Below are 20,238 nucleotides of genomic sequence, written 5' to 3' on the forward strand. Positions count from 1 at the left end.
GTGTAAGTACTGAGAACTGAGTGTAGTCATACTACTTAAAATGATTAGCAAAGAGAGCTGATTGGTCTGCAGTTGTACGTTTTCAACTGCAAAAAGGGCTCAATGCACCTAAAAGAGTTCTTAATTGTAGAACTCCATTACAGTGTTCAGCCAATGCTTCTGCCTGGTTTGATTGGAAATAAAAAATTTAGTATTAATGCATTAAACTCAGGATCTGACATAAGACAGGAGATGAAAAAAAGAAACATTAGTGTTTCAGAATTTGGAAGTTTAAAGATGGTAAATACCACTATTGACAGAAATTGTTTGTGTTAGAAAATTTAGAGTAAATTTGTCATCATCATCCCATTTAATATTTTCAAATGCTGATCCATTCATTCTCATTCTAAATAGTGACATTAGTCATCAACTACATCAGGTCAATCACAATCCACAGAAAGCTAAAAAATATGATGAAATACTCCAAGTGTGATGATTATGTGAAATATTCTTAATACTATTTGATTTCTAGACAAAAACATTATTCTCATTTCCTACTATGGAAAATTGTATGAAAACTATTTGATGGAATTTCAAAGGTGTGTGGGAATGGCTTATGATACATTTTTGTAGTTATTGGGCTTTCATCTTATGCATGCTCTGTTTACTGATATTTTCAGATGCCCCTAAGAACATGCAGCATTATTTTTTTGACCAAAACAAAAATGCTGTAAAATATGTATGTTAAACTATTTCAATATTTAAAAAATTATATAACTAATATTCCTAATTCATGCAGTTAGAATGAAGTATAGCTTCCCCACATCTCTTCACTTGATCTTCTACCCAAATAGGCTGAGAAGCAATATATATCCCCCTCTCTTAAATCCATGTCAAACATTTAAGCAAAATAATAGAATCATAAATGGATCTGAGTTAAAATAAATGGATATACAATGATTTTTAAGCATTCATCTTTTATGATTATACTTTTATTTATTACTCTGACATTTTCCTAAAAAGCTTAGTTTTTACTATAACAAAAATAGGTAGAATAGTTTTCCTATCTTGAGACTCTTACAAATAAAGAAAAATAATTAACCTTTGTGTATTTTAAAGAAACAGTAAATGCCTCAGTAGCACTGTTTAGTATGGGTCTTTAAATTAGCATGGGTTTTTAAATTATAACTATAGATTCTAGATCACCTATGTGTCAACAGTTGTAGAAGGAAAATGCTAAGAACAAGAACGCTGCAGAGTTTTTATGGCAGTACCAAAATAGCTTAGCTATTTTAAAATCTAAAATATATATATTGCAAACAATTGTTTCAATTTTTTTAATGAAAAGGGTCACACCTTGTAGAAAACAAGTACAAATAATTTAGTCAGGATCATGTTAGTTAATTTATGATTCGAAATGTACATACATACTAATTCTAAATGTCCATTCTACAAAAATATGACAAACATAAGTTTGAAAAAACTATCCTGTGCAGCAAGTTTCGAAAGTTTCAAAAATAAGGCAAGTCATTTCTTCCAACTAAATCGTAATCATTTTATAAAATATAAATGTCACTTCAAAATATTATATGTGTAGTGACAGAAGATTTTGCTAAACATCTTTAGTATATTAATAAAGTGTCACATGTTACATAGAGGTACAAGTGGTTATGATTGTGTGTGTGGGCAAAAGGAGTAACTTATTTAGAGTACAGGTTTCAAGACTGAGCATAGTGACCACCCTTCTTTAGTGAGCTCCCATGCTACACACATAAATGGTAATGGAATAACTTCTTCCCTTCACTCTACAATATTGTAACTGCATTTCTTCAGGTGGTTAGCCATGTGAAGGATGTCAGCAAATTTCAACTCATTCACAGAACAAAATGCAGCACTGAATCAACTTAGCTTTTGTCATATCTGCCAAGATGAATATCCATCAGGATGTTTCCTTTTCTTCCCAAAGAAGTATGACCATTCCACAGGATTAAAGAAGATTACTATACACATTTCCCATTAGCTGTAATGGCATGCAAAGTGGCATTAATGAAAATCATCTAAAAATTCAGCAATATGTTGAAGGACTCAAAAGGAAAATTACTTAGATGGTCACTATGTAAGCCAAGCAAGCAGCTTCTAGCAGGCTCTACTAATGCTGTGGATATACTTGTCTGAGTGCCAAATGATCTCAAATAGTGATCATGTATAATCCTTACCCATTCATTGTATTGATGGACCAAACCGACACTGATAATATATGCACCCAAAATAAGCTAAAGGACACCTCTCTGTTCCATCCAGTATGAATATACTTAAAATGAGAAGAAAATTTTTTTCTTCTAAATAATTGTCCACAAACAAATGTAAACATTGAACATTGCTTGGTTTGGTATCTTGACTCACATTCCAATATTAAATCTAATCCAAGTGTCTAAAAAGGACTCATATTCGAGAACTGTAGGTTGCTATGATTAATAAAAAGCTGAAGCAGAAGCTATTTCCCTAACCATTATATTTGTGGCTAAAACTATAGAAGGAAATTAAAAGGTTTGAGTCTGAAAATCAACATCAACAAAATGACTATCAAATATGTTTCCTCCACTTGGAGAATTTCCAAGTCTAAATAGCAAAGCAAATATGATTATATCTATTCCCTGGAGACCTATAGAGTCCTCAGTAACTTCTAATTCTGTAGTAGCCATGTCTTTATTTCCTTTGCTTTGAACCAATAGGAACTAGAAAATAATTTAAATGACTGGGACAAATTAAAGAAAGGACATCCATATTCATCATACTGTCTTGTTCTATTTTAATTTTTAATATTTACCCTCCAGTAGAGTCACCTGGTAAGAAGATATGCTGAAGATTGTATTCCTTCTCTAAGTTGTGCTGCTACTGACAGTGAATTCATAGGCTATGCTTCATCAGAATGTACACATTCACCATTTGTTAAATCTGATTAACTACTAAAATCTTTATCATGGTCCATCACCTCTTTATGCATATTATCCAAATGAAAGTCATTACACTATGAAAGCAGAAGTGCTATTCAAGTAACAGCAGAAATCATCTGAGTCACTTTGTTCAGATTGGAGATTCTGACCAAAGTCATTATAGTCACATCCACCAAATGCTCCCATCTTGTCTTCATTTGGATATTCACAGTCTTTTGAGTTCTTAATCTTCAAGATATCTGTGGAATTTTTTTCTTCATCTATTTTACTTGGAGAAGTACATAGTCTTGTATTTAATGTACTAATTTCTTGTGTAGCAGTGTTCAGGATATCTAACTGTTTCTACATTAGCTTGGTAATGTGTACTATATGGCTCTCTATTAAAATATGCAACACCATTAGTGTGTAGTACAGGGACACTTTATTTAACTGGAATTATATCTTTGGATTCTGATATTATTCCTTGCTTTTGACATCATAATGGTAATTTAGATTCCAAGAGCATCCTTGGTGCTGAAGGGCCAGGGTCATGTCTAATTGTTTCAATTCATGAACATCTCTGCTTAGATTTTCATAAAATTTTCAGTCTGGTCATCTCTTTCACTTCATAGTACAACATACCACAATTACAGAACACATTTCCAGCTATTTAGCAATTTTACTTCAGGTGATTATAAAAGAATATTCAAAGCCACTATTTAAATAAGGCACTCATTTAAGTGGACACAATACTCATGTCCAGCAGATTTGCAAGAGTAAAAACTTCTCCAAAATTCAATGGACACAATTTATGAAATCATAGGAAATCCCAGTTTCTAGTCTAGCCATGTATCATCTACTGCCAGAATTCACACAGTGTCAATTCTACTTCTGCTGCACCTCTTCCATCATGACATTTTCTTTTTTTAGCTTTTGCAAGGCAATAGGGTGTGTGCCCAAGGCCACACAGCTAGGTAATTATTAAGTGTCTGAGGCCGGATTTGAACTCAGGTACTTCTGACTCCAGGGCTGGTGCTCTATCCACTGCGCCACCTAGCCGCCCCTCATCATGACATTTCAATCTCAATGAACACTGCTTTGGCTGTGGACTTTGTGTCCTTTTGTTTTGATCATCTCACTCCTACCTACTCTAATCAAGGTGCCTCAGATCCCCCTGTGTAGTACTTACCATTCTCTTATTCAGTGCCTCAGAAACCATAATCCAAAATTTTATGAACATTATCTCTAATAGAAAACATTGAGTGAATAAGGAGGTTATGGTCAGCCTAATTTGTCTCAAACCAGCTAGAATTCCTACATTGGAAGAGGAGGAAAATCATCCATTCTGGGTTTTTCTACTCTCTATATATACTTAGCTCTTTGTCACTGTCAATAAGACTGCATTACAGCCCTTGGTAACCTGTTAACAGAAAAGCATTTTTTTTGTATTTTTATATCTCAAGGGATGCTTTGGAGACTAAATTAATGCAGTTTTAACAACAAAGGACTATTCCTAGGGTTCCCCATAAGGGAAATAAAACTAAACTTAAAATGTGAATCAAGTAAGTTGTAAGTAAAGACTAGTATCATACTTTAATAGATTTTAGACATAACAGGATTCTGTAATGTATGATATGCTAGAGACTAATATTTATGGTTCAGCAATATATCACAGTTTTATAAGGTGATTAATTAGGCATTTAATATTTTGAATCAATTCAGCACTGTTCTAATAACTACACTGGATTAGGGTAGTCCTCATCTTAATGGTGAGTGATCTTTCTAATGCAGAACAATCCTTTACTTCCAGTCAGATCCAAACTTACTTTTTTCTTATTTCTTATTTTTAATTTTTTAATACTAAAACCTGGCTCTCTTAGAAGAAGATTGAATATAGAAGGGGGAAGAGTGGGAAATCTAAAATTAAAAGAACAAAATATATTGATAAAATCTATTCATTTTTAAAAGACTCAAGAATATCTAGTAAAATTCTTTTTTAAATAAAGCAGCAAAAAGAAGTTTAAGAAGTTATAGATAGATTAGAACATTTACAAGAAATACACAGTAATAAATGAATCTTCATCGAGGAGTCAGATAAGACCTCATCTGAAAACAAAAGGGAAAATGGTCTCTGCAAGGATCTCTTCTAAGTCTCAAGGCCCTAAAAATCAAGGAGTAAATGGAGTTTGGTGTCTCTGAAGGCTGAACCTCTAGTCTACCATTCAAAGTTTTTATTTTACTTCTCCCTTGACTTACTATTTCTTCAAGATTCTTTCTCAGATTGTTCAGAAAGCTAATGTAAGTCTCTTTATAAACTCATAGCATTGTTTAACACTTTTTCAGTTAATCAGAAATTATATTCCCCTGTAGTGCTTTTTGGGGCAGCTAGGTGAAAGCAATGTATAGAATGCTGGACCTGGAATTAGGAAGACTCATCTTCCTTAGTTCAGATCTGGTCTCAGAAACTTACTAGCTGTATGACCCTGGGCAATTGGCTTAATCCTATTTGCTACCTCTTCTGTAAAATGAATAGGAGAAGTTCTTCTTTAAATGAACAGGAGAAGAAAATGGCAAACCAATCCTATATCTTTTCTAAGAAAATCCCAAAAGGTGTCACAGAAAGGTCATCATGACTAAAAAACTACTGAGTAAAATGAGGTTGATGTCAATGTTTGGAAGTCTTGTAAGGAAAGTGTAGGACAGAAGAGGTATTAGACTGCCTACTAAATGCCTACAGAGCTATTGTGCTGCTGACCTCATTGCTATATATATGCCTGTGAAAACTGGACAAACTACCAGTGCCATGTCAGGAAACTGATTCATTTTCATTTGAATTGCCTTATGAAAATTCTGAAGATCACCTGGAAGGATACAGTATCCAACACTGAGGTATTTTCTTGGACTAAACCACCAGATATCCAAACTCTACTGCAGAAAGAGAGTCCAATGCCTAAAAGGTTGTTTTATGGAGAACTCATCAAGGAATGTGCTCACATTTTGGTCAAAAGAAGGGATACAAGGATACTCTTAATGTCTTTCTGAACAACTTTGGTATTAATTGTTTGACATCAAAGAGCCTGGCAAAGAACTACATGCATAGTGTACCTTTAGCAAAGAAGGCATTGGACTCTAAAAAGCAAAGCAGAATTTCAGTACTCAAAAGAAAGGTGAGATGCACAAATGTAGAGATACCTTCACTCCAAATGTTCACATGAATTATTTGTGCCTAAGCTGTGGCAGAGTGTTCTGACTTATATTGATCTGATCAATAATACTTGGAGATGTTATAGCTTGACTCTAAAGTAGTAACATCATTTTGGTCCTCTGCAAACTGATACTTAGGAAAACCTCTCTCCATTGGGTAGAAACAGGGTTCAATTCTCAATTGCATATGTGCCCATAGTCATTTCTTTCCCTATCTCTAATGCAAGAAATAGTTCCAAAAAAATCCTAACATGCTTTGAAGAAATAAATAAGGGGGGGGGCAGGTTATTTTCCTTTGTACATACCCTGAATTGTCAGCTTTTCCATGTTAGCAACCAATAAGAGAACTTTTTCATCTCAAGAGCAAGTGGAACAAAGATGTGCAGCTCTGCATCCTTCCTTACAAAAAAGGCAAAATGTCATTGAATTGCAAATTTTGCGATTTGGAAGGAGCTCTCACAGACATCTACTATGACTCTTATCCAAAAGAAAACCTCCCTACAATATACCAGGCAAGTGTTCATTTAACTTCTGCTTGGAGTCCTTAGTTGAAATTAATAGTTTATGACATATATTATTGACATTTTTAAAAAATATAAATTTTTTAAAACTGAGTTTATTTTTCTGTATTCCATTGGTGAAGTCAATGAGAACAAAATAAGTACTTTCATGGGGTTTTTTTTGGGGGGGGGGAGGGATTGAGTCATTGAATAGAAGAGGGTTTGAATAAAAGAATCTTTGCATCTCTTGCTTTGCAAGGCAAAAGTTTCTTGACTAGTAACTGTCTCCGAGTTGTTGTTTTTTAAGGTACCAAAAATAGCAAAAAAACAGAGTAGATATGTTTTTTGTTGCAGAAATATAATTTACAAAGCCTAAAATCTGTCTATTCTCTTTGCAAATTGTTTTCAAAGAGGCCTTTCATATTTCTGTTTATAATATTCACAGATTTGTAGTAATGAAAAAGTAGCAATATGGACATGTAGTGACCATGTTCTTGGGATGCCTTACACACCCAGGAACATTTTCCAATCATTTTGTACCGTTCCCTTCATCAGATCTACTCTACTTGAATAATATTTCAATCAACTGTAAGTTTTTCACTTTATCTTTTCAATTAATACGTGAGGTAGGTATCATTTACACATAACAGATAAGGAAACTGAGGTGCAAAGAGGTAGAGACATAAAGAAAAAGACTATTAAAAATAGACTACAAAGTATCTGAGTCTAGAATTTAGATCTTCCAGAGATCAGTGCTCTATCAGTGGTGAACACAATCTCCCCCCCAGTCTATTTTGTTACATTATAATCTAGCCAGATTAGACTACTTTCTATTCTTAAACAAAGTATTCCATATGGGATTAATGTACTCCTTTCTCAACTCCATTTCTTAAAATCACCAGCTTCTTTGAAAACTCAGGCATGTGCTATCTGCTATAAAAATCCATTTCTGATTCTTCCCTACTCCCAGATATTACTGCCTTCCTTCCAGTTTTTTTTTTTGTGTACTATGTAAGCATTTTATTTTTACTTTTACATGTATATTTTGGCCAGCTCCCTAAAGATGGAGACTATTTTTATTTCTCTCCAGCACCTAAGATTGTATATGGAACTCAACAGGTGAAAGATAGATATTGAATATTTAATTTATTAGTATAAAATCAACAAAGAAATTAAATTCTCTCTAAATTCAATGCGTATTGCTGTGGGAAGATAATAATAGAAAGTCAATGATATTGTCATCTACATTTTAAAAGCATCAAGATCACATGCAATATATTTTATAGAGGAAGGTTATTCGTTAATGCATTAAACAAATATCTATTAAGCCCCTACTGAATACCAAGCATTGTTCTAGTCATTGATTTCAAACTTTACAGTGATGAATTTCATAAAAAATGGAAGCTACATCACATTTTGGTATTGTCATTCTTTAAAACCATAATAACATATAATTATTTAAAAATTAAAGTAATGCTCTTAATATAATATTAATTTTTATTCAGAATTGAATTGTATAAAACCCATTAAAAACCATAATAAAAATAGGAAAATCACTAAAAGTTCAAAAGCTATGTGAATAATTTTATATGCTTAGTGAAATAAAATCAAACTCTGTCATGGATTACATAAATGCAGAAAAAAAGATGCAGAAGGGATTGTTTAAAAAATCTACAGTTGTGTGAATAGAAAAGACTCCTAGGCAATGTCAAAAAAATAAACAATCCCAGAAAGGAAATGAAACAGATAGAGTGAAAATATGTAAAAGTGACCCAAGGCATTTTGTCTTGCAGTAAAATGACTTTATTTTTAAGACTACCAGAAACAGTACCTTTTCTAGCCTTCTGGGTCCTAAGGGTTTTTATGTATTCTTTTGTTAATGGTTAAAAAAAATATAAAAACCCTTTGATAAAAAAGCAACATCATCAACAAAAATAGAAAACAAACCCTCAACAAAAATCAAACTTTATATAACAAATTGAGAGGAGTGTACACCTCTAACAAATTATACTGGAGAGTCAGTCACTAATTTTTTTGCCCTCCTATATTTTTACCAGCAAAAATAACAGCTTCAAGCTGACTTGAGGTAAAGAAAAAATCTGTCTCGGTAATCACAAATAAAACATGAAAACTAGGAGGTCACTTTGCTTCTTTATAAGAACTTCATGGGCTTTGAAAGTCAATCAATTTTATATCATGCTATTTTTCTCCCTCAAATAATATGGCATTTTTTCTTTAAGATGGGCATAATAATTTTGATATATTTTGTGGAGAAGTGGCTAATTTTTTTTCTGGGAAAACCCAAGCCCTCCTAATAATTGTCACTATCTCACAGTAAAAAAAAAAATACTGAATGATGTTCAGTATAGATGCTGCACAGTCTAAATCTATGTTTTTTTCTTTTTTCTTTTTTAATATTTAATATTTATTTATTCTCATTTTGTACAAATATTTTTATACATTAATAAAATATTCATGTTTAAGAGTAAACAAAATACCCCCTTCCCCCCAAAAAATATAGACTCACTTGAGCAATAACGTAAAGGGCAGAGAAAAAAATTAAAATTAAAAAAATAATAGTAATAATTGTAGGTATGGCCAGGTGGCGCAGTGGACAGAGCACCAGCCCTAGAGTCATGAGCACCCAAGCCCACATCTGGCCCCATACACCCAACAATCACCCAGCCATGTGCCATGCAAGCCACCTGAACCCCACTGCCCTGCAAAAACCAAAAAATAAAATAAAATGGTAATAATAGTAGGGGTGTCTAGGTGGCAGACAGAGCATTGGCCCTTGAGCCAGAAGCACCTGGGTCCAAATCTGGCCTCAGATACCCAATGATCACCCCACTATGCAGCCCCAGGTGGGCCTCCCAGCCCCATTTGCCCTGCACCCCCCAAAAATAATAATAATAAAAATGTGCTTGAGTCTTTATTCCAACACCAATAACTCTGTCATGAGTGGGTCACATTCTTTATGATAAGTCCATGGAAAAAGTTACTTCCATATTTTTCCACTGTTGCCATTGCTGATTGCAACTCCCTCCATTAGTATTTCTCCACTACCATGTACTATATTTTTCTCTCTCCTTTCACTCTGACTCTGCTGTAGCATAGCTGAGTGGCACAGCAGATAGATCCCTGGTCCTGGGGCCAAGAGTTCCTGAGCCCCCAGACCACCCCTTAGGCCCAGCATCCACATGGCCCTATGGTCCCAGACAGGCCATCCAATCCCAGCCCCTTGCAAGAAGTAAAAAATAAAATATGTTATATCTGACCACTCTCCCACCATGGTCGGTCCTCTCCTCCATCACTCACATCATCCCCTCTTCCCCCTGTCCCCCCCTTCTTACTCCAGATGCCTATACCCCATTGAGTATATATGCTGTTTCCTCTCCTAGCCACCTCTGATGAGAGCGAAGATTCCCTCATTCCCCCTTGCCTTCCCCCCTTCCATATCATTGCAATAGCTCATTGTAATAAAGAAAAAACTTATTTTATGAAATATCTTGGTCTATTCCCCCTATCCTTTCTCTCTCTCCCATTACATTTCCCTTTTTTCTATTGACTCCATTTTTACTCCATATTTTATCTTCGAATTCAGCTTTCTCCTGTGCTTCAACTATAAAAGCTCCCTCTACCTGCTCTATTAACTGAGAAGGTTCATATGAGTATTATTAATGTCATTTTTCTATGCAGGAATACATGCAGTTCATCATTAAGTCCCTCATATTTTCTCCCTCTCCTCCAATCTCTATGCTTCACCTGAGCCCTGTATCTGAACATCAAACCTTCTGTTCAGCTCTGGCCATTCCAACAGGAACATTTGAAATTCCCCTGGTTTATTGAAAGTCCATCTTCTTCCCTGGGAGAGGACATTTAGCCTTGCTGGGTAGTTGATTCTCAGTTGCATTCTAAGCTCTTTTGCCTTCTGGTATATTATATTCCAAGCCCTATGAGATTCCAATGTAGCTGCTGCTACGTCTTGTGTGATCCTGACTGCAGCTCCACAATATTTCAATTGTGTCCTTCTGGCTGCTTGTAATATTTTCTCTTTGACTTGGGAGTTCTAGAACTTGACTACAATATTCCTAGGGGTTGGTTTTTTGGAATCTCTTTCTTGGGGGGGATCGGTGGATTCTCTCCATTTCTATTTTTCCCTCTGCTTCTAGAATACCAGGGCAATTTTCCTGTAGTAATTCTTGGAAATGATGTCAAGGCTCTTTTCCTGATCATGACTTTCAGGTATTCCAATAATTTTTAAATTATCTTTCCTAAGTCTGTTTTCCATATCAGTTGTTTTTTCAATGAGATATTTCACATTTTCTTCTAATTTTTCATTTTTTTGGTTTTGAAGTATTGATTCCTGATTTCTGGTAAATTCATCAATCTCCCTGAATTCTATTCTTTGTCTGAAGGATTTGTTCTCCTCAGAGAGTTTTCTTATCTCTTTTTCCATCTGGCCAATTTTGCTTTTTAAAGCATTCTTCTCCTCCATAACTTTTTGAACTATTTTATCCATTTGACCTAAGCTGGTTTTTAGCATGCTACTTTCTTCAGCATTTTTTTGGATTTCCTTGACTAGGCTGCTGACTTCATTTTCATATTTTTCCTCCATCTCTCTCCTTTCTTTTCCAAGTTTTTCTTCTAACTCCCTCATTTGATTTTCAAAGTCTTTTTTGAGCTCTGTCATAGCCTGAGCCCAATTTCTGTTTTTCTTGGAGTCTTTAGATGCAGGAGCTTGTGCTTCCTCATTTTCAGACTGAGTATATTGATCCTTCTTGGGTTCATAGATAATGTATTTCTCAATGGTGTTTCTCTTGTTTCTCTGCTTGCTCATTTTCCCAGCCTTAGACTGTTTTTGGGGTGCTTCCTGAGCTTTTGGGACAGTCCCACAAGGGTCTCAGTGTGTGAGGCTCTGTCCTCCCTCCTCTCCTGGTCTGTAAATGACCATATGCGCCCCCCTCTACCACAGGGCACAGGTTGGGGGCTGACCCTGCTGTTCTATGGGGGGGCCTAGACTGGGATCAGGATCTGAATGTGGTCAGAGCCCCAGAGTCCTGTTCCAGGGGCAGAGAACAGAGCTGTGCAGTCTCTCTCTTCACTTCCCTCCCTAGGTTCAATGGGCTCATGCCCTGGGGGCTCCTCCTTACCAGCTCTTCCTGCTTCTGTTCCCTGGATCTGGAATGCAGTGGCCAAGCAGCTGGCTGTGTGCCCTGAGGGCTGGGCTTCATGTGCTCGCTCTGGTAGAGGTCCCCAACTCTTCCTCCAATTTGTGCCTGGTGCTCCTGGGGCATAGGTCAGGAAACTCCCCCACTGCAGTGGCTGTGGCTCCCAGCGCCCTAAGGCTGCCTCCAGGAGGCTGAACTTCTTTCGCTCTGGCAGGCCACCCCTCCAACCCTGGGGAGCAGAACCTTTCTGCTCTTTTCCAGGTTACCTTGAGTAGCAGAACTGCCTCATTGGGTCCCTCTGTGGGTTCTGTCTCTCAAAAATTTAGTTAGAGTCCTTAGTTTCAAAGATTTATGAGAGAGTGCCTAGGACAGGATCCACTCTTGTTGCCATCTTGGCTGTGCTTCTACAACACTTCTGCCATCACTTTATGTCAACACTGGACAAAATGTGAGGAAGGCTTCAGTCTAAAATTAAAATACTTTTCAGTTGAATACGGATACAATGGTAGAGGAGAAATATCATCTTGCCCCCCACCCTACCTTTGTTCTAGACTCTTGGATAATTCACATCCTCTGTCTTTCAGTGTTCTCATCTATATAATCAACTAATCAGTCAATCAACAAGATTTTTTTCTTTTTTAGGTTTTTGCAAGGCAAATGGAGTTAAGTGGCTTGCCCAAGGCCACATACCTAGGTAATTATTATTATTATTATTATTATTATTATTATTATTTTAGGTTTTTGTAAGGCAAATGGGGTTAAGTGGCTTGCCCAAGCCACACAGCTAGGCAATTATTAAGTGTCTGAGACTGGATTTGAATCCAGGTACTCCTGACTCCAGGGCCATTGCTCTATCTACTGTGCCATCTAACCACCCTTCAACAAGAAATTTTAAAAGAATTCTCTGTGTCAAGTATTGTGGTTGTTGGAGATGCAAAGATATTTATGAAACAGTCTCTGAATTTATGGAACTATTATTTAAAAAGTTTAACTGACTAAAGGCAAGCTTTATCCAACTCCCAAATTTAAAATTCTTTGTTCTATTACATTCCTTTATGAGTAGGTAAAGGGAATTTCCCAAAGATAAGAGGGAAAGTGGCAGCTACTCTACAGGCCATGGCCTAGTCAGTCAACAATAACAAAGCTTTCTCTGGCTCTCCTATTCCCCACCTCACAGCAGTAGGGCAAAATGGACTTCTCTCTCATTCAGTCACTCAGTACACTTCATTCCCCAGTTCCTAGGGTGTCTCTGATATCTCATTCATCTTCTTAACTCTCACTCCAGAGTTCCTCTTTTTTCAGAGTGAATCTGAGACCATCTTCTTCATGAAATTTTTTTTGATGTCCCAACTTTTAGTACCCAGTTTCTTAAACTACCTTAGATTTAACAACTGAATACATAGTGTATCTATTAATTTTTAGTAAATTATCATTTTTTGTATTTATATTATTAGTACCTAGTACTAATACAGTACAATTACAATACAGACACTAATATAGTACTAATGCAATACTAATACTGTACAGACACATTAAGGTATTTGCTGTTTTCTTGCTTGATTAAACAAATGACTGATTTTTTTCTATGGGAATAGTAGCAATAAATATATAATTATCCATCTCTCAGTAGGGTTACTGGAGAATTCATTTATCCATCCACCAATTCAGGCATTTATTTATTTATTTATTTATATATTATTATTTTTTGGTTTTGCTTTTTGTAAGGCAATGGGGTTAAGTGACTTGCCCAAGGTCACACAACTAGGTAATTATTAAGTGTTTGAGGTGGGATTTCAACTCAGGTCCTCCTGTCTCCAGGGCCTGTGCTCTATCTACTGCACCACCTAGATGCCGCAATTCATATATTTATTAAATATCCATTTTCTACCAAGCACACCTTCTATGTGAAAGGTACATTATAGTAAGATGCTTCTGTGGATCTGTGATTTGGTTGAGATGATTATTTCCTCCAACAATGCAGGTAGCAAACTGTCTGTCTACCTTACTCCCTTGAATAAAATGTTACTTTTCAATGTCCAGCCATAAACATTTCAGAAGAGGTCTATCTAGTTGACTTGAAGTTGTGGAAATATTATTGTGTCTATATTAAAAAATGAATGGAGTCCAAAAGATAATTAAGACATTATCCCTGTCCCCCAGATGTTGATCATCAGGGCAGGAAGATCCTAGCTTTGAAATTAAACATGAAAATGTAAGAAAGTTTTAAGTAGTGCAGAGGAAGAAATATTTTCATTTTAGAGGATTTAGGAAGCAAGATTATATTTGAATTGCATCTTAATGAGAAAGGAAAGCTGGAAGGGATAATACTTTAAAAGAAAAACAAAAAACCCAGGAACCCAGAATGAGAAAAGGTATTATCTATTGACATTAGATAAGTTGATGCATTGAAATATGCATCAATTAATGATATCAATTAATTTCAGCTATGTTATACTTTAGATTACAAATGCAATCTCCTAAGTTTGTTAGTATCTCATAAAAGACAAAAACTCTTGAATAAAACATCAAGGGGTGTGAATTTTAATCTTAGATTCACTACTTGTTGCATCTTGGAGAAGTCATTTAATCTTCCTATATGTCCTTTAAGTGAGAAAATGGAATAACTTTTTACATCTTTTCTAACTCAAAATTCTATGAAGTCTTCATTGCTATCTCTTTGATATTCATCAAAGAAGTGACCTCCATAACAATTCTTACAGCTATATTATTCATTACTCCCAAATAATAAGAATACAAAAAAGAGCCAAATAGATGTGCCATTAGATTAATTTTTAAATATATTTAGAAAAAAAGTAAAAACCATTGACCGCTTCAGTCATTGAATTTTACTTTGAAACTTGGTGAAATGAAAAGAGCACTGAACATGGTGTCCCTTGACTTAAGTTTAACTTCAAATTTTGTATTTTAATACTTTGGTACTTTACTTAACCTTTCTGAGTCCTAGTCTTATTTAGATGTAAAGTGAGAGAATTTTATTAAGTGACTTCTAGATTTTTGGACCTTTTAATTTTTGAATATTTAATCTTATGACTCTTAGATTTGAAACCAATTTTTGAGACCAACATGTACAAGAATATTCTTAGCAATTTTTTTTGTGATAACAAAGAACTGGATATTATGGTGATGCCCAATGATGGGGAATAGCTGGACAAGTTTTGCAATATGAATATAATGGCATATTATTAATCAGACAGTTTTCAGAAAAAACCTGGAAAAAATTAAATGATCTGATGTTAAGGGAAGTGAACAGAATCAAGAGAAAATTATATACTTTAACACAACATTTTGTGATGATCAACTAGGATGGACTTAGTTGTGCCTTCCACATACAAAGAAAGAATTATGAAAGTTGAGTACAGATCAAAGTAAACTATTTTAACTTCTTGAAATTTGTTTTTTTGTTTTATCGTTCATGTTTTTCCCCCTTCTTTCCTGATTCTTCATTCCTGACTAATATGGAAATATATGTAACATGATTATACAATTATAGACTATTTCAAATTATTTACTACTCTGAGATGTATATGTGTGTGTGGGGGTGCCCAGAGGAAATGGTAAGAGGAAGGAAACTTTACAAAAATAAATGTTGAAAATTATCTTTATATATAATTGGAAAAATAAATTAATTGATAAAAAAAAGCAAGGGGGAAAATCAAAAAAGAAAAAGAAGAAAATAATCTTTGAAATCATCTCTGTCAGTCTCTTTCTTATTCAAAATATGTATTCCTGTAGCATTTCTTACAAGTAAACCTCCACAAAATCACCTCAACACATGTGGAGATAAGGATCTCACTAGATCTCAAGTCACCTTATTCTTTTAATAGATAGGTTTAATTTTTAGGAAGTTTCTTATAGTAACCTACTTTCTCACTTCTGCTTATTGATCTTAGTTACTTTCTTCAGTGACACAGAATGAAACACATTTATCTCATCTTTGATAATCCTTCAAATACTGGAAGATATGTCTCTCTTTCCCTGCTCCAAATCTTTTTTTTTTGTTTAATCATTTTTTGGCACATTTCATAGTCAGCTTCAATAACTAAATGGGAGCTTTGGCCTTAAACTTTCTTCAGGTTCATAGCTCATTTGACTTCCTGACAGAACAGTCCTGTGGAGAGCCACTTTCCTCCCGAGGACAAATTCTTTTCCCATCAATGACTTTGACATTCTAGCCTTCAAGCTACAGATCAGAAAAAAAGGAATTTCAAATTGCCATTGGAAACTCATAGACTCTCTGTGATGTAAGTTTGGAAGTTATAAGATTGATTGAAACCAACTGTCTTCACACTTGTAAAAAACATGAAATACTTGTGGTTTTGATTTTTAAATCATGAGAACTGTGAATAAAATGTGAGATTAGAGGGAAAAATGACTTTTCAGATATATAGATCATGTACAGGTAGAAATCAATAGTAAATGACTCACAAAGTAAGTGATTCAAAAAATTTTGGAAAAGTAGAGATGATTATAAAAATATTAAAGTTTTTGAAATAACAAAAACATATCAATGTGTAAAATGCTTCCCAGCTATAAAATATTTTCCATTTGATAACAAAATTTCCTGCATGTCCCTCAGATTGTGTAGAGCACTGCTTCAACAAAAATAAATTCCCTATTTTTCCTAAGTCACATCACTATTTGGTTTTCACAATTAGGAAGCCTAAACTCTTCATACTGCTGTTTTTAATTTCAATTCTTAAATCTTTAAGACATATAGTCACGATAGGGTTATCATCCTCTTTTAGAATACTTTGCAAATCTGAACTTAGAATCAATGTATGGACCTTTATAGAGTCCTTTGACTTAAAATGACATAAGGAAGCTCTTGTCATTTTTTGTATCTTTTTTTTTTAGGTTTTTTTTTGCAAGGCAAATGGGATTAAGTGGCTTGCCCAAGGCCACACAGCTAGGTAATTATTAAGTGTCTGAGACCGGATTTGAACTCAGGTACTCCTGACTCCAGGACCAATGTTTTATCCACTGTGCCACCTAGCCGCCCCTGTTTTTCATATCTTTAAAGAATGAAATCATAAAGAACACTAATGACCACTTAGTTTTGAGAGTCAGATTTAAGTTGACAGTTTCTGTACACAGATCAAAGAGGTATCATAATACTTTCAAGCTGATTCATAATGGAAATGAAGTTCATAATGATTAAAGTGAGACAATTGATAATCAAACTAAAATTTCAATGTCTCTGCAAGAATAGTTTATATCAAAGTAATGTAAAAGGGCCAGAATCTTCTTTTCTCTGATGGAGAATTAAAGTTTGGGTGACTTCTCAGTACTCTAGCAAGAATGGATTTTAAATCAGTTTAATTCAATTCAATAAACATATTAAGTATGCAATATGTAAATTTCAATATGATGGTTTTTTGAGTTGTAGACAAAAACCCAAAGAATTTCTGATCTCAAAGAGTTTATCTTCTTCTAAAAATGATATTTATATTCTAATGCTAATAATTAATTTAAATTTATTTTTTAAAATCTTTGTTTTAGTTCTTTAATTAATGTCTTCCTGTCATACTGCAATTCTCCCTCATCACCTAGAATTCTCAACCTGCCCTATATAGCTTTTTAGAAATTTGAAAATAAAATAATTTTTTTAGGGAGGTAAAACAACTTAATATGCTATCCTCTAAGCTGATTTTTGTAAGAAAATCTCAGAGAGGTAGCTATTGCTAATGGTGGATTTAAAAGTAATGTCATAATTGGGAAAGGGAGATTTTTCAGGTTAATGGGGACCTTTCTATCCCCCCCCTTATTTTAGGTTTTTGAAAGGCAAATGGGGTTAAGTGGCTTACCCAAGGCCACACAGCTAGGTAATGATTAAGTGTCTGAGACTGGATTTGAACCCAGGTACTCCTGACTCCAGGGCTGGTGCTCTATCCGCTACACCACCTAGCCACCCCTCCATTCCCTTTCAAATATAGTATGTGGGTGGTTATCTCTGTCATGGTCTCATTAGATTGACTTTTTTTTTTGCTTAATGCTAATTGGTCTATGTGTGATTTCAATGTATGGAAATGATTTTATGGATTTTAGTTTTAGAAAGAATATGGATTATGGTTTTAAAAACAATAATTTAAAAATAGACATCTTCCATTGGGACTATATTTTTTTGTTTGTTTGTTTTGGTTAAGGAAAGTAAATTACCTAGAAGATTCAGCCCACTGTGGAATCTGATACTAATTATCCAATAGTAAAAGAGAAAGTTCAGTAGGGAAAAGCAGAAAATGTATGATGTTATGTATTAAAGTCCAGGTGGCACATAGATAGGGTATCAGACTTGGAATCAGGAAGATCTGAGTCCACAAACAGCCTCAGTCACTTAATAACTGTATAACTCTGGGCAAGTCACTTAACTGCTATTTGCCTCAGTTTCTTAATTTGTAAAATGGAGGTAATTATAAGATTGTTATGAATAACAAGTGAGATAATAATTGTAAATTATATAGCATAGTTCCTGGTACATAGCAAATACTGTATTTGTTGTTGTTCTGTCTTTTTAGTTTTATTTTGACTGTATTCTTGACAGAGTTCTCTAGGCAAAGATACTTGGAGTAGTGTGGCATTTCCTTCTTCAGCTCATTTTACAAACTAATGTAAATGGTTAAGGCCCAAGGTCACACAGCTAGTTAAGTGCCTGAGAACAGATTTGTATTAATGAAGGGAAGTCTTACTGATTCTAATGCCAATTACCTAAATACAATAGAAAAGTTAGCTATTATTATGATTAATACTAATTATTATCATTACTTTCCTTTCAAATAGTAGAAGTATTTGATATCAAGGACTAGATTGATAGTGAATAATGTAACATATGAAAAAGGTAAGGGAGAGCTAGGTTGCACAGTGGATAGAGTACTGATGCTGGAGTCAGAAGGACCTGAGTTCAAATACCACCTCAGACATTAAATAATTACCTAGCTTTGTGGCCTTGTACAAATCACTTAAATCCATTGCTTTGCACAAACCAAAAAAAAAATAAAATAAAAAATATTAATAGGTTAAGGCTGAAGTTCTGTTAATCCTAACTAGAAAGGATTGGACTTTTGCTTAACTCTCTTGCTTTCTGACTGAACTCTTTTTGCAAATGCTTGATGTTGACTCAGTTCTAACTCATTCACTAGAAGATTTCATTGGAGATATTGCTATGGTAATTCATAATTCTTATGCATTTTTCCCCCACTCTAGCACCTAGCAAATCTAGGACTCAGGCCAGGCATTTCTCGTTGCTCAGTTTGGTAATTATCATAGCATTCATTACTCAGAAGATCTACTGATCTTTGGAGTAACCCCTCTTTGCCCAACTGACTTATGAAGGATAAAATAAATCTTCACTATCTGGACTCCAAGTTATCTCTCCTTGAATTTCAGGGTTCTTAACTACTTCTTCTTATTCAGGAGACTGTGATATTCTTACTCCTGCTTCTATTTTTTCCTCTCTATTCCTGGCAAGTCAGTTTAAAGGAAATTCACCTTGTTGGTAGTTCCCTCTTTTGCTTAATATCTGATTGGTTTAAAATTTGAATCTAAAAGCATCATCATCATCATCATCATTCTTTTATTTGAAAAAAAATTATTTTCCAATTATGGGCTCCTTTTCCATACAAAACTCTTAATTTATTTCTGACCCTCAGTTGTGAGTGTCTCTGTTCAGAGATTGGGGAATTCTCGGACCCTAACACTATTTTATCTGTCCATCTATTTATCTTCTGCTGTAGGTGATAATGCTTAAGAGGAGAGGTTTTGCTGGAGTGGTTGTTGTTTATGTAGTGGTTTTTCCTATGCACAAATTATATTGCATCTCAATAGCTCAAAAAATCCATAATGGCATCATGTGGAAATATCTTAGTAAATACTCTTGAAAAACTGGGGACCAATTAACTTATCATCTGTGGTGAAAACCTTCTGCAGATCAGACTCCCTTCTGTGATGGTCCTCTGGACCACAAGCATACAGTTTATCAAGAGGACCACATTCAAAGTCATTCATGCGTAATAATACCCATCAGTGTTTATGTTTCATCTTTTAAACCCACAAAAAACCCAGGATCTCCTCCACTTCATGATGAAACATCAGAGTAGGGCCTTTATACAGATTTTGGCACATGACCTATGTAATAAAAAAATTATTACTTCTCCCTAATAAACCTGGCTAGGATCTCATACTGTGTTTTCCATTAGCTTGAGTAATTAAAACTTAAATATGTCTAAACTAATCTGTTAATCAGTACTTTCATAAGGTTTATTTTGTGAGCTGTTATATGACTCCACTATTCAGCATTTCTTTCTTATCTCATTGTATCCACCTACTTATTTGTGTAGGTCTCACTGCCTGAGGCTTGAGGCAGGACTCAGAGCTATCTACTTAAGAGGCAGTTAGGAATCAAGGAGAATGGAAAAGCTTAAGGCAAGATTGGTTTAT

The 20,238-nt window shown here is 34.7% G+C and overlaps 1 pseudogene; it reads right to left on the reverse strand.

Annotated features, from left to right (window-relative positions):
- Nucleotides 1–1,683: 1,683 nt before the first annotated feature.
- Nucleotides 1,684–19,806, reverse strand: LOC141499270 (F-box only protein 30 pseudogene; annotated as a pseudogene).
- Between the last annotated feature and the right edge of the window lie 432 nt (nucleotides 19,807–20,238).

The sequence above is a fragment of the Macrotis lagotis genome, chromosome X, assembly GCF_037893015.1.
Source record: "Macrotis lagotis isolate mMagLag1 chromosome X, bilby.v1.9.chrom.fasta, whole genome shotgun sequence".
In the NCBI taxonomy this organism is placed as follows: domain Eukaryota; kingdom Metazoa; phylum Chordata; class Mammalia; order Peramelemorphia; family Peramelidae; genus Macrotis; species Macrotis lagotis.